A 13,522-nucleotide genomic window follows, 5' to 3' on the forward strand; every position below is an offset into this window, starting at 1 on the left:
AGGAACTGTATTTAAAGGGCCAGAAGGTTGAGAACCACTGTTAGTGGCTTTCCAATATACAATGCAGTATTCACTATAGTCACCATGCTGTACATTATAGTTACAGTTAAAGTTTTTATTGCATAATTCGAAAGCTCCTTCCTAAGAAAATTTCTGGCAACTCTCATAATTGGATAAGTGAAGCGGCCCTCCAATTTGGATTACAGTCTAATGTATTTTGATTTTTTAAAGAAAATGCCATATTTTCTTTTTGTGTCTCATATCAAAAGCACATGAAACTACTTTTTAATCAACAGCACTGAACAGTTAAGACCCTTGTCAGAGCCTTCAGTCAAATTACCTACCTTCCTGTTGTGTCAAAGGCCACTTGAGACAACTGGCTATTACACAAACAGTCCAGTGAGTGGTTCTCAAAGTGTTGTGCTCAGACCAGCAACACCAGCGTCCTTGAGAACTTGTGAGTAAATAAAGATTCCCAGGTCCATGCCAGACCTCCTGAACAGAAACTCAGCGGGGTGGGGCCCTGCCATCGGTATTGGAACAAGCCCTCCAGTGAATTCTGCATGCCGCATGCTGCAGACTGAGAACCACCGGTCTGATGCAGTAGTTACCACATTTGCCTTTTAACCGAAGCTCACTTTGGACACATTAAAATACAGGTTCTCGGTTTCCATTCACATCGTCCAATTCAAAAGTCTGATTCCGTTGGGCCCAGGAATCAGTGGCCCTGCTGTTATATGTATGACGATCTCTGGGTTTGTCACATGTGGCCTTTATTATGTTGAGGTTATATTCATTCATAATTTTTATCATGAAAGGATGTTGAATTTTGTCAAATGCTCTTCCTGCAGCTCTTGAGAGAGAGGGTCATATGATTTTTATCTCTTGTTAATATGGTGTATCATGCTTATTGATTTGCATTTGTTGAACCTTCCTTGCACTCCAGAGATAAATTCTACTTGATCGTGGTGTATGATCCATTCAATGCTGTGGTCTTCCTCTCTCTTTGTTTTGCTAGAATTGTGTTGAGGATTTTTACATCCGTATTCATCAGGGGTACTGGCCTACAGTTTTCTCATTGTGCCCTTATCTGGTTTTGGTATCAGGGTAGCACTAGACTAGTCCAATGAGTTTGGGCATGTTCCCTCCTCTTCAATATTTTTGAATAGTGGGGAAGGATTGGCATTAATTCTTCTTTATATGTTTGATAGAATCCACTGGCAAAACTCTCTGGTTCTAGCCTTTTTTATCCTGGGTAGTTTTGGTTACTGTTTCAATCTACTTACTTGTTATCTTTGAATTTTCTATTTCCTTCTGATTCGGTCTTTGCATGTTGTACATTTCTAGAAATTTATTTCTTCTAGATTATCCAACTTGTTGACAAATAATTGCTCGTAGTCATGACTCTTATTCTTTGATTACTTTCTGTAACTTGTTTGGAAATGAATGGGGTCCAGAAACTAAGTAAATGATGGACTCTCTGCCCTCTGCCTTGAAACGAGCTTTGTGTTTGAAGAAGCTTTCCCAGCTCTGGGTTAGGGTCTCTATGTATGTCTTCCTCCATAGCAGTTCTCAACCTTCTGGCCCTTTAAATACAGTTCCTCATGCTGTGACCCAACCATAACATTATTTTCGTGGCTACTTCATCACTGTAATGTTGCTACTGTTATGAATCGTCATGTAAATATCTGATATGCAGCATGGTCTTAGGTGATCCCTGTGAAAGGGTCGTTTGACCGCCAAAGGGGTCACAACCCACAGGTTGAGAACCGCTGCTCCATAGGATGGATACATCACAATCGTCAGTAGCCTGGCTGTGAAAGAGTTAACGTTCCCCATTACCAGGCACTGACATAGGCAGTCAGGGAAATCTGGTTCATTTTGTTTCAAAATACACCATACCTCAAGTAAGTACAAACAGCTGCGATGCGGGACTGGCGCCAAAAGAAATCAGTGTGGTGCTATGAACTCCAACTGAGGAGAGTTCATGTAACATGGATCCGAGATGGGGCTCCAAAGTGAAGCCATCAGGGCCCAGCAGGAGAAGGGTCGTTGCTCATCACCCCAGTCACCTCCCCAGCCGCCACCCAAAGAAACTGGGGTGGTTCTTCAGAGAGGTGGCCTTCTCCTTTTTCTCTTCGAGGCCACTTCTCTGCAATGGACTGAGCTCACCACGTTCAGTTTCTTGGGGCCCAGAACTCCAGTCGTGTGACATAGAGAATTCTTGGAGTAGAAAGGAAGCATAGATATGCTGCCTGCTTATTTGCCTTAAAACAACAATCACTTGAAGCCCAGCCCTACAACACAGGCTCCTTCCTTTTCAAGGCTCAGAAAATTCTTGGTAGAAACTGTATCTACTGAGTCTGTTTGGCTGTTCCTTCTTCTCCCAGATTTTTTTTGGGGGGGTAATATCAGTTTAGCGAAACTTTTTGTTTTCCTTCTTATTCCTTTTATACCAGAATTGCCTTTCTACTAGTAATCTTGTAATGCCTTATCATCTCTTTGGGGGACCCATATAATCCCTTTCCACACTCGTCAGACGTTTTGTGTATGACAGTCTCCAATCTCAACATGTTTGGACCCTCCCTGGGCTTTTCTGGACATCTAACCATTACTTAGTCTGAAAGGACAGCATCTTTCAGGCTATTGGTTAGATGGTCACAGGTCTTTCACGGGGTGCCTCCCAGCTCTGCCTTTAGGTCCCCGGTTGGTTTTTGGGGGACGTCTCAGGCATGGAGCTTTGTGGCCACTTGGTGGTTTTACTCGCTCTTCTCAGTGTATAAGAAGGCTTCTTTCCTTTCCATTCTTTTGCTGTTTTTGTGATAAACAGCTTCAGCAATCATTTTTAAAAGCTATCCCCTGTTAGGTTTAAAACCCTTTTATAAAAGAAAAAAAGGGAGTTAGACTACCATTCACAAAAGTTAGGGAAAGGCCCTTTTTCTGTGTGTTTTCATAGTTACTAAATCATTGCGAATGGAGAAGAGTCATTGAATTCCCTTTGCTTCACATTCCTAATTTCTCCAACAGGGGTGATAATGTTTGAAATGTTACTCCTGGACCTGCTATATGAATGAATGAGGCCAGCCTTTGCTTACTGACCTCTCAAGCTGGCAAAAGCATGTATGTGAATCGCAGGAAGCTATGGTATTTACATATCCACAACCCAGCTGGGAATAATTCATCCTCTAGCACAATACTAGTTTTCTTTAGATTTCCCTCTGAACTTACTGTTTTAAAGAGACATTGCCATGAGGGACTTCATGGAGGAAAAGTGCTGTATATTGGGAGCAGGAAAGGAAATGAAATTAAGTGCCTCATTATTTTTCCCATGGCAAAGCAGATACTACGATTGAATTTAACAGGTATAACCCCTTCCCCTCTCCCCGTCAAAACTTTGGGCAGATGTACAAGTGTCTGGACCTAGGACGTACACTGATTTTTTTTTTTAAAGCTAACTTATCTCCAGTTTTATTAGAGATTAGTGAAGGAAACTAGGTTTCTTATTTGGCTCTTGAATTTTGAAAATAAACAAAACGTTCATATTTTGAATAGCACATTGTGGGCCAAACAACATCTGGAAGAGATTATTCTCACTGCAGGCAGAAGAACTTTCATAACCAGAGAACACAGTACCTTTTCACAGTTCCTTCCCGTATGCCCTGCAAACAGAAGAAGCCCATTGCTGGGGCTTCTGCCTTTGTCTTTGTTTTATTCGATGTAAATGTATCTCTCTGTGAGCATTTGGAAATGCAGCACAACTTGGTGATGCGATGCTGCCTGCACTGTTTACTGTGGTCCAGACTTCTCCTTTTTCAAAAGACCTATTTGACTTTTGGCAACGTGCCTCTTACACTCTCCCATTTGTCTGAGACCGTCTTTTCCTGTCTTCTCTGAAATCAGGCACATGTGTGTCTGGGATGGTCATGTCTTTTGTAACAGTAACTTCTAACTAGATTAAAACACTTCTTTTCAATTAAATTTATTCTTGGGCATGTCTGTCCTTACAGTTAGTAGTGACACGTGAACACAGTCTTCTACTGAAACACATTTATTTTCGATGACGGGGGGCCTCTTCTCTTGCCCCTGCACCTCCCCGGCCCCTCCCCCACGCCTTCTCCTCTCTCAAATTCACAGAGAAGTTGCAAGTGCAGTGCAGAAGTACCAAGAACCTTTTATCTCACCAAGCCATTAGGAATGAATTGTTGACACGGCCCTCACACCCTCACATACTTAATGATGTATTTCCTATGAACAAGGATGTTCTTCCACATAGTCACAAAACCACCATCAGAATTAGGAAGTTAACGTCGCTATCTTACTACCAGCTAGTTTTCAGATCCCATTCACCTTTTCCCCAGTCGTCTCAATGATATCCTTTACGGCTAAGGGTCCAGTCCAGGATCTTGCATTGTATTTGCCATGTCTCTTGTTAGTCTCCTTTAAATAAGAAACAATTTCTCAGTTTATTTTCTTTATGATCTTGATGTTTTGAAGACGATAGCACAGTTATTTTGTAGACTGTCTCTCACTTTGAGTTTGGCCCATGTTTCCTTTTGACTGAATTCAAATTTTGAAACTTTAGCCAGAGTATCGCGGAAGTGATGCTGCATTCTTTTCATTGCATCTTATCAGGTGGTACCCAATGTCAATTTGTCCCAATTTCCCGTGATGTTTTACTTTGATCACTTAGTTATGGTGGTGTCTTTCATACTTCTCCACTGTAAAGTTACAGTTTTTCCTTTGCAATTAATAGGAATTATGTTGGGATGTATTTGAGTCTATATGAATGTTCCTTTTTTTTTTTGGTCAGACTTTTATTAGTTTATTTATGTTAAAATGAACTCATGAATTTCTTTTATTCAAAGGGTTAGAAATTTGTTCTTTCATTTATTTTGAAGGTCAAAAATTTCCATTTAGGCCAGGGAACACCCTTCAAGCTAGTTTCCTTGTCCTTTTAACATGTCTCCTTACTTTCTATCAAAAGATGTACCTCTCTTGCCCCAGCTCTGGAAAAAACATTTCTCCAAAGAGCCTGGTTCCTTACAGTAGAGAATGGTATTTAGAGACCAGGACCTAAGTGCTAGGATACTTGTTGTTATTGGGATGTCACTACTCCCTGGCCTCCTACTGTGTACATGCACACACATACTCTGACACCTATTTTGATTTCTATAGCTATTGAAAACCACAACTCCATAGCGCTTTCTCTCCCCTCTTTCTCTTTCTCTCTCTCTTTAAGCCTCACCAGAGGATATTTTTCCATTGATTTTTAGAGAGAGTAGAAGAGAGAGGGAAAGACAGAGAGAAACATCAGTGTGAGAGAACCACATAGATTGTTGGTCTGCAGGCTGATGCTCTACCTACTGAGCCAAACCATCCAAGAGAGGTCTCTTCCCTCTCTTGGATGCACCTACCCCTTCAGGTGCTGACAAGTGCTTTGGGTTACCTGCCCATAGGGACATTCTCCATTCCCTCATTTAATCTCTAGCACTCACATTGGGCTGTCCTTGTATTGTTACAAACACACTATTTTATATATATTTTAGAGTTAGTGGTCAGATTTCCTTACAAGTCAGTGTTTTCCATTCAAGGAGAATGTTCTTTAAATATTGTACTTAAAAAAATCTATAATACAGCATTTTTCTTTATTATAAGACTTATGCTTTCTTTTAATATTTTTGAGGACATACCTAAACTACACATATTTAAAGTGTACAACTTGATTTGTTTTGACCTGTGTATATACCTGTTAAATGATCACCATAATCAAGGTAGTGAGCACATCAATCCCCCTTCACATTTTCTCCTGTCCCTCTGAAATTGTTCCTTTTTGCTGCCCTGGCCTCCCCTTCCATCCTTGTCACTATAGACTACTTTGCATTTTCAGTAGCTTCATATGAATGGAATCATACAGTAAGTGCTTTGCTTTATTTGGCTTCTTTCAAAATGTGTATTTATTTTGACACTGATACATGCCATCGTGTATATGAATAGTTCATTTCTTTTTGTTGCCGAGTAGTATTCCATTGTCTTCATATAAAAAAAATTTGTCCGTTCTTTTCTGAACTGATTTTGAGATGTTTCTAGTTTTGGGTTTTTTGAGATAAAGTTTCTTGAACACATTCAAGCCTTTGTGTTGACATATGTTTCTTTTCTCTTGGGTAAATATCCAGGAGTGAAATGGCTGGACTGGATGGTAAGTGTGTGCTTAACTTTTAAAGAAACTGACAAATAGTTTTCCAACCCAACTCCATCTTGTATCCTCACAAGAGTGTGTGAGAGCTGCAGTTCATTCACATCCTCACCAATGTTTGGTATGGTCTGGGTCATATGGAAACACTGTTTAATATTTTGAGGGACTACCAGGATGCTTTTCACAGTGGCTGCATTATTTTACATTAAGCAATGCATGAGGGTTCCTTTGCTCCATATACTCACCAACACTTGTTATTATCTGTCTTTTTTATTATAGCCATCCTAGTGGGTGTGAAGTGAACTTGATTTTTGTTTCCCTAATGGCTAATGATGTGGAGTATCTTTTAAAATACTTATTGGTCAAGATCAAAAGTCCAAACCTCTTGAGAGAAAGAGAAAGAGAAAGAGGGGAGAGGAAGAGCTATGGAGTTGTGGTTTTCAATAGCTATAGAAATCAAAGGTTTGGGCTCAAGGTGGGCCTTGTAAATTTTCTTTGCAGAATGTCTGTTCAGATCTTTTCTCACTTTAAAATTGGCTTTTTTTTGTGTCTTTATCATTGAGTTGTAAGAATTTTTTTATATTCTGTATACAAATCGCTTTTCAGAGATACGACTTACATAAATTTCTCCCATTCTGTGAGTTGTAAGTTAAAAAGACTTATAGAATAAAACTGTTTTTTAAAACTTATTAAAAAACATGTGTATTTTTATTGATTTCAGAGAGGAAGGAAGTGGGAAAGAGAGATAGAAACATCAATGATGAGAAAGAATCATTGATTGGTTGCCTCCTGCACGCTCCCCACACTGGGGATCGACCCCACAACCTGGCCATGTGCCCTGACTGAGAATTGGACTGTGAACTCCTGGTCGATGCTCAACCACTGAGCCATGCCGGCAGGTGAAAACTGTTTTTTATATATACTAATTTAGTTCCTTCTTTTGGTGTTCTCCATTTCTTTGTGAAGTTTTATATTTCCATCAGATTCAATTTTAGTTGTGTCTGATGGACTTCCTTTTAAACATTTCTTGTAGTCCAGGGTCTGTTTATGATCAATTATTACAGCATTTTTATGTTTGAAAATATTTTTAATTTATTTTTGTTCTTGAAAAAAAATTTCCATGGGTATAGTATTTTAGATTGATAGGGTTATTTTTCCCATCACTTTAAAAATGTTGATCTCTGACTTTTTGCTTGCATTATTTTTGATGAGAGATCTCCTGTCATCCTCATCCTTGTTTCTCTCTACTCCACAATTCTTTTTTTTTTTTTTAATCTGGCAACTTTAAATATTTTGTTATTATTATATTTTGATAAATTTGATGATAATGTGCCCTTGTGCACTTTTGTTTCTTGTACTTGTCATTCATTAAGGTTGTTGAATCTCTCAGTTTATAGTTTTTGTTAAATTTTGGACTTTTGATCTTTATTTTTCAAATATTTTTTCTGGCCTCCTTTTTCCTTTGGGGTCCAATTATGTGCATATTAATCCACTTGAAAATTCCCCACATTTCACTGGTGTTCTTTTATTTTTTTTTTTCATATTAATTTTTTTCTCTCAGTGTTCCATTTTGTCTAGTTTCTGTTTCTGTCACTTCACTTTTTCTTGCTTCTTTGCTTGACCGGTAGTCATCGATTGGATGCCAGACTGTGAACTGTACCTAGTTGGATGTTGGATAGTTCTGTGTTCCTATAAATATTCTCAAGCTTTGTTTTGAGTCACAGTTAATTATTTGGAAACAATTTAATCTTTTTAGGTCTTGCTTTTACAATTTGTTCAGTGGGATAAACTTACTGTTTAGTCTGGGGCTAATTATTCCCCACCACTGAGGCAAGATGCTTCTGAGTGCTCTGCCCAAGATCCCGCGAATTACAAGGTTTTCCAGTCTTGCTGATGGAAATAGAAACTGTTCAGATGGATATCACTTAAGCCTCTAACAGTTTCCTCATGTGCCTTCTCTGACCAGTTCTCTGTTGAATACTCAAGGTGGGCCCTGCAGATCGTTTGGGTTTTCTGTCTTTTCAGTCCACTTCTTTGCAATGCTCTGAACTCTAGCTGCCTTGAGCTTCTTGGGTTCTCAGATCGGCCTTTCAACTCAGTAAGTTCCCTGGATTTCACCAGAATTTTTCCTGGCCTGGATGCTCTTGTGACAGGAAGCTGGGGCAATTATAGGGCTCACCTTGTTCTTTTCCCATTTCTTGGGGATCATTGTCCTTTGTTACACACACACAGTATTCCAGAAAGATGATAACAGTTGCATCAACACTGGAAATAAACTTGAGTGCCTATTTTCCTATATCGTGGCAAATGCACCTGAAAACTCTCTTTCAAGCATAATGTTCTTATGTCCAGGTAGAGTTTTAAACCACCATTCTTCAGTTCAAGCACTCAGAAGTGATTTTGACCTATACTCTCAAAGGTACTTGAAGTTTCAGCTACTCAGAATTGTAAGTAAGGAAAGAGGCCTCTGTCCACAGGCCCCTAGGCTGTTAAAAATTGGATCACTTTTCTTATCACAGTGATAGACTTCTATATTCTCGACACGTTGCCTCAACCCTATTTGCTCCCTTCCCTCTTTCTCTTCCCCTCATCTCCACCAACATGTAATACATTCATATTCCTCCTCTGCGACACATTAGGAAGTACTCCTGACTTTAGAAGGAAATAGCTCCCAAGACTCCTCCATTGGCTATGGTTGTCAGAGTCTGGCTTGGCCTGGGCTTCCCTATAGAGGCTGTGCTTTTCTTTTTCCTGAAACCTCGGGACTGCAAATGCTCAGCGTGGCTGGGGGGTCCCTTGGCAAGCATCCTCAATGAAAACATATCCACCCTATGCTGCAGGGATTTCCTCCCTGAGGTGGAACTCTTAATTGCCATTAGCCTTTGCACTGCTGTGTGTCCCTATGCAAATGGTGGAGGGTCATGCCTGCGGATAGTAAGATGATCCAGAGTTTAGCCAGGGGTGGGCAAACTTTTTGACTAGAGGGCCACAATGGGTTCTTAAACTGGACCGCAGGGCTGGAACAAAAGCATGGATGGAGTGTTTGTATGAACTAATATAAATTCAAAGTAAACATCATTACATAAAAGGGTACGGTCTTTTTTTTCAATAGTTTTATTCATTTCAGTGAGTCTCTGGCAATAGAAATAAAAGGGCAATAGTAGGTCTGTCTCTTATTCAAAGTATAATTTTTCTAATCGTCCTACCTTTCAAGAGGATTTTCTCAATCCTTCTTTTGATGCTGTTCCTTAATTTCCATCCCTTCTTTCTTTGTTCTCTCCCTTTGTGATTGAGCACACTCACTGAGCTCATTTTTCTCTCACTCAGAAATCTGTAAATCCAACTCATTCATGATCCACTATTCCTAAACTATGAATTTCCCCCATTTTCTAAGCAATATAACACAAAGTAGCTTAAGATTGAAACCGTTAAGCGTATTGCCAATATATTCTTTGCCCTTGTAGTGACATATTTCACAATTCCTAGTTATTTTGATAAGTTTCAGGAAAACTTCTCTCCCAAGTTGGAACACTGTTCCAAAGTGAAAACTGGCCCTTGTCAGTTTGGCTCAGTGGATAGAGCGTCGGCCTGCGGACTGAAGGGTCCAGGTTTCAATTCTGGTCAAGGGCACATGCCCGGATTGCTGGCTCAATCCCCAGTAGGGGTTGTGCAGGAGGAAGCTGATCAATGATGCTTTCTCATCATTGATGTTTCCATCTCTCTCTCCCTCTCCCTTCCTTTCTGAAATCAATAAAAAATATTTTTTAAAAAGTGAAAATTGTATGCCTGTCAATTCAGTCTTTGAAATCAGGACAGTGGGCTTATTTAAATAATTTTGGCCAGTTTTGTTAGTCTGTAGGATACTGGACTCTGAACTGATAAAATACGTGTAAAACAGTGTGATTGTGGTGCTTGAGTTTCTCTCTCTGCAGGCAGCATGAGCAGGATGGGCTAGCTGTATTCCTTCCCTTAAATGCATCAGTTTAATGCCATAGAGAAAGAACGATAGAGTTTTTAGGCTAAATATAGAATAAAAGGACTGATTGAAATGCCCTGGCTTGTGTGGCTCAGCTGGTTGGGCGTCATGCACTGAAAGGTTGCCCGTTCAATTCTGGGTCAGGGCACATGCCCAGGTTGTGGGATAGATCCTAGATCCCTGGGGTGTGTGTGTGTGTGTGTGTGTGTGTGTGTGTGTGTGTGTGTGCAGGAGGCAACCCATCAATGTTTCTCTCTCACATTGATGTTTCTCTCTCCTTCTCCCTTCTTCTCTCTAAAAATCAAAAATACCTTTAAAAAACAAAAGAAAAATGAACCATCTTTCACCAGACAGTAAGTAAATTAAAAAAAAAAAAAGAAAAGCTGGAGGAGCAAATGGAAAAACTGATTCTGTATGTGGAAAAGGAATGATTTAAGAACATGAAATATATTGTCTTCTGTGAGTATACTGAAGCAAGATCTTGGCTGCCACAGGTAGAGATGGTACTTAAAAGCAAAACATGAGGAAATTATTTGATTTCTCCAGTGCTTTTCTGATTTCTTTGTCCTAACTCTGCATGTGAAGCAAATGGACTGAAAGTGGTCCCAGCTTTCTTCTTCCAGCTGGACCCTTTGCCTTTGTAGTTTCCCCGGGAAGCAGTGGTGAGGGGAGGGAGCGCAGGTAGAAAATGTAGCCTGGCTGTTCCTTTGTCACCCTTTCCACCCCTTCCTCTTCTTTTTTGATTTTCAAAGCCTGAAATTCTCATTTTATCAGCTTTAGACATAAAACAGTACTGACTGACTCCTTTTTCCAAAGGTGAAGCATTTTCTCCTTTTTCTGAAGATTTCCTATAGTTTTTTATCTTAGTTCATCACACATATACAGGGGTGGGCAAAAAGTAGGCTTACCGTTGTGAGTACATGAGAGTTTATTCTTGTATTATTATTTATTAGTTATTGTGTTATTTTCCATATGAACAGCTATAAACCTAGTTTTGCCCACCCCTGTGTATCCAAAGGCACAGAGACTCTGCCAAGGTTACTTTGCGAGTCCCCTTACCTGTCTTCCACGCGTCTCCATTCACAATTAGGCCCGGAATTCCCTTTGTTTTTCTCCAGTATTGATGTCCTGTCCCGGTATCACATGCCTTCCTTTTTCTTAGTTTCTTCCCTGTTTTGCTGAAGAACATCCTCCAATAGAATGACAGGTTGTAAATCACGTTCCTCATTGCTCCCTTGTCTCCTGGCTCCCAGGCTGCTCTTGAGAAGTCCAGAGATCGATTCCCAATTCTTTGTTGATGAGCTCCTCCACACACACACTTTCTTAGAGCTTATCGGATTTTTAAAAATATGGAGTGTAAAAAGAAACGAGGAGAAAAATAACCCTCATGAAGGTGTGCTTATGTGAGTGTATTAAAATAATTGAGGCGGGCACTTCCTAGGCCTTTACACTCAACAAACATGACTTTCCCACTTTAGAAAATGTTTTGAGTTAGCAATTTGATTTGTCCTTCTTTTTTCCCTTGATTCTTTTGTTCTAGAATTGCTCTTATCTGGCTGTTTGATCTCCAGGACTAGCCCTCTACCTTTCTCACTTTATGTTTTGCTCTACATTCTGGATTTTTACATTTGGAACTTCACATTCCAGTCCTTCTACTGAACTTCAGATGATCGATTTTTAAGCATTTTGTTTTTGTTTCATGGGTCAATGACTTCTTCCTGATGAGACTATTTTTAAGTCTTTTCATCTGTTGGGATTCCGGAGAGAAGAATCTTCCAGCCTCAGGCCTCCGATGGTAGGATGCTGGCTTCAGATGCTATTTAGTCCAGTAGGGAGAAGAGATATTAAGAAAGCTAAGCTATAGCACTGGCCGTCCTAAATCTCATTGTTTTATTCTTCCATGTTTGGGGTTCAGAGCTCACCCTTCCTTCCTTCCTTCCTTCCTTCCTTCCTTCCTTCCTTCCTTCCTTCCTTCCTTCCTTCCTTCCTCTTCCTTCCTTCCTTTCTTCTTCTTCTTTTTTTTTTTTGTTCTGCCAGACTACAGAGCTCTCTGCAGTAAATTTCAAGTCTGAAGTGTTTTCTTATTTAATGTAAATGGCTCTATATATGAGCAACACTTTTCCAGAATTTTGAGGATAAATGTATCCTTTTCAGGTTTCAGCATTGATGGTTCTTTCCTCCATTAGGACTTTTTGTTCATCTGTTCCGTTTTGGGGATGGAAGCTTTAAAACCTTTATCCATGTAGCTCCCTCCCCTACTCCTCTAAGCTCTGGTTTATCTTGTTTCACTAATACCATTTTCTGCTTGATTTTTTTTTTATTCTGTTTACTGCTTTATCAACTGCCTTCATTTAAGTTCATGATTCAGATTTTTTTTCTCTTGTAGTTAATGCAGACTCATTTCTGATCTCATCTATTTTTTAAAAAAAACCATATTTTTATTGATTTCAAAGAGGAAGAGGGAGAGAGAGATAGAAACATCAATGATGAGAGAGAATCACTGATTGGCTGCCTCCTGCATGCCCCCTACTGGAGATCGAGCCCACAACCCATGCATGTGCCCTGACCGGTAATCAAAGCATGACCTCCTGGCTCATAGGTCAATGCTTAACCACTGAGCCACAATGGACGAGCTCATCTGTTTTTTAAGTTTCCTTTTATGTAGTATACTTATTTCTTAAGTAAATATTTGCTCTGCTTCTAGAGTCTTCCCATCTCTGGAACCGTAGTATTTTTCATTTGCCTGGTGGATTTTTCTCTGTTGCTTATCCTTAGAGGGAAAAGTCTATGCATATTCAGTGGCGGGTATTGCCCTGTGTTCTTTCAAGAGACTGAAATGAGTCACTGTTTGACTCAGGTCCAGGTGAAAAGAAAAGGTTAGATTTATAGGAGATTAATTTGCAAATTAGAAGCCCATCTTCCTGTGAGACCTAGAGAAGGAGCCAGCGTCAGCTGCAGGAGTAATCAGAATGAAGTCTGCCTCTGAACCAGAGACTCTCTTGGGCGTTTTGGTGTGGCACTCGGTAATTAGCAAGGTTATTGTCACTTGGCATGGCTGCCCGTATCAGAAGCCAGCTGGTGGTGTCCCTCCCGCCCCCACGTGTTTTCTTGTGCAGTCGTCATGACCACATGTAAATTAGAAGTAAGTGCAACTAGATATTTCTTGCTCAGTAGGAGCCAGGAACCCTTTTAAGGAGTGAGTGGATTTTAAATGGGCTCCACCTCTCCCTGGCTTTGTTCCCTGCAGCCCGCAGCCTGCAGAACTAGGAGTATCAGTATGAACCTATTGGGGCCTCATTTGCTGATTTTCTGTTCTGAGCTTCACATGAAGGTGATGTTGTGCCTTAGTCCTT

General features: G+C 40.1%; 1 protein-coding gene across 5 annotated transcripts in view; it reads left to right on the forward strand.

The window, feature by feature from the left end:
* Positions 1-13,522, forward strand: part of LPAR1 (lysophosphatidic acid receptor 1) — a 125,093-nt gene that overhangs the window by 36,755 nt on the left and 74,816 nt on the right. Inside the window, exon 1 of one of the 5 annotated variants that reach the window (XM_036330042.1) lies at positions 10,605-10,628. The exons of the other annotated variants lie outside the window; for them this stretch is intronic. The gene's annotated coding sequence lies outside the window, so the exon portion shown is untranslated. Of the gene's footprint in view, positions 1-10,604; positions 10,629-13,522 lie in introns of those variants that run through there. 5 annotated transcript variants of the gene reach the window in all.

The sequence above is a fragment of the Myotis myotis genome, unplaced genomic scaffold (genome assembly GCF_014108235.1).
Source record: "Myotis myotis isolate mMyoMyo1 unplaced genomic scaffold, mMyoMyo1.p scaffold_m19_p_12, whole genome shotgun sequence".
NCBI classification, from domain to species: domain Eukaryota; kingdom Metazoa; phylum Chordata; class Mammalia; order Chiroptera; family Vespertilionidae; genus Myotis; species Myotis myotis.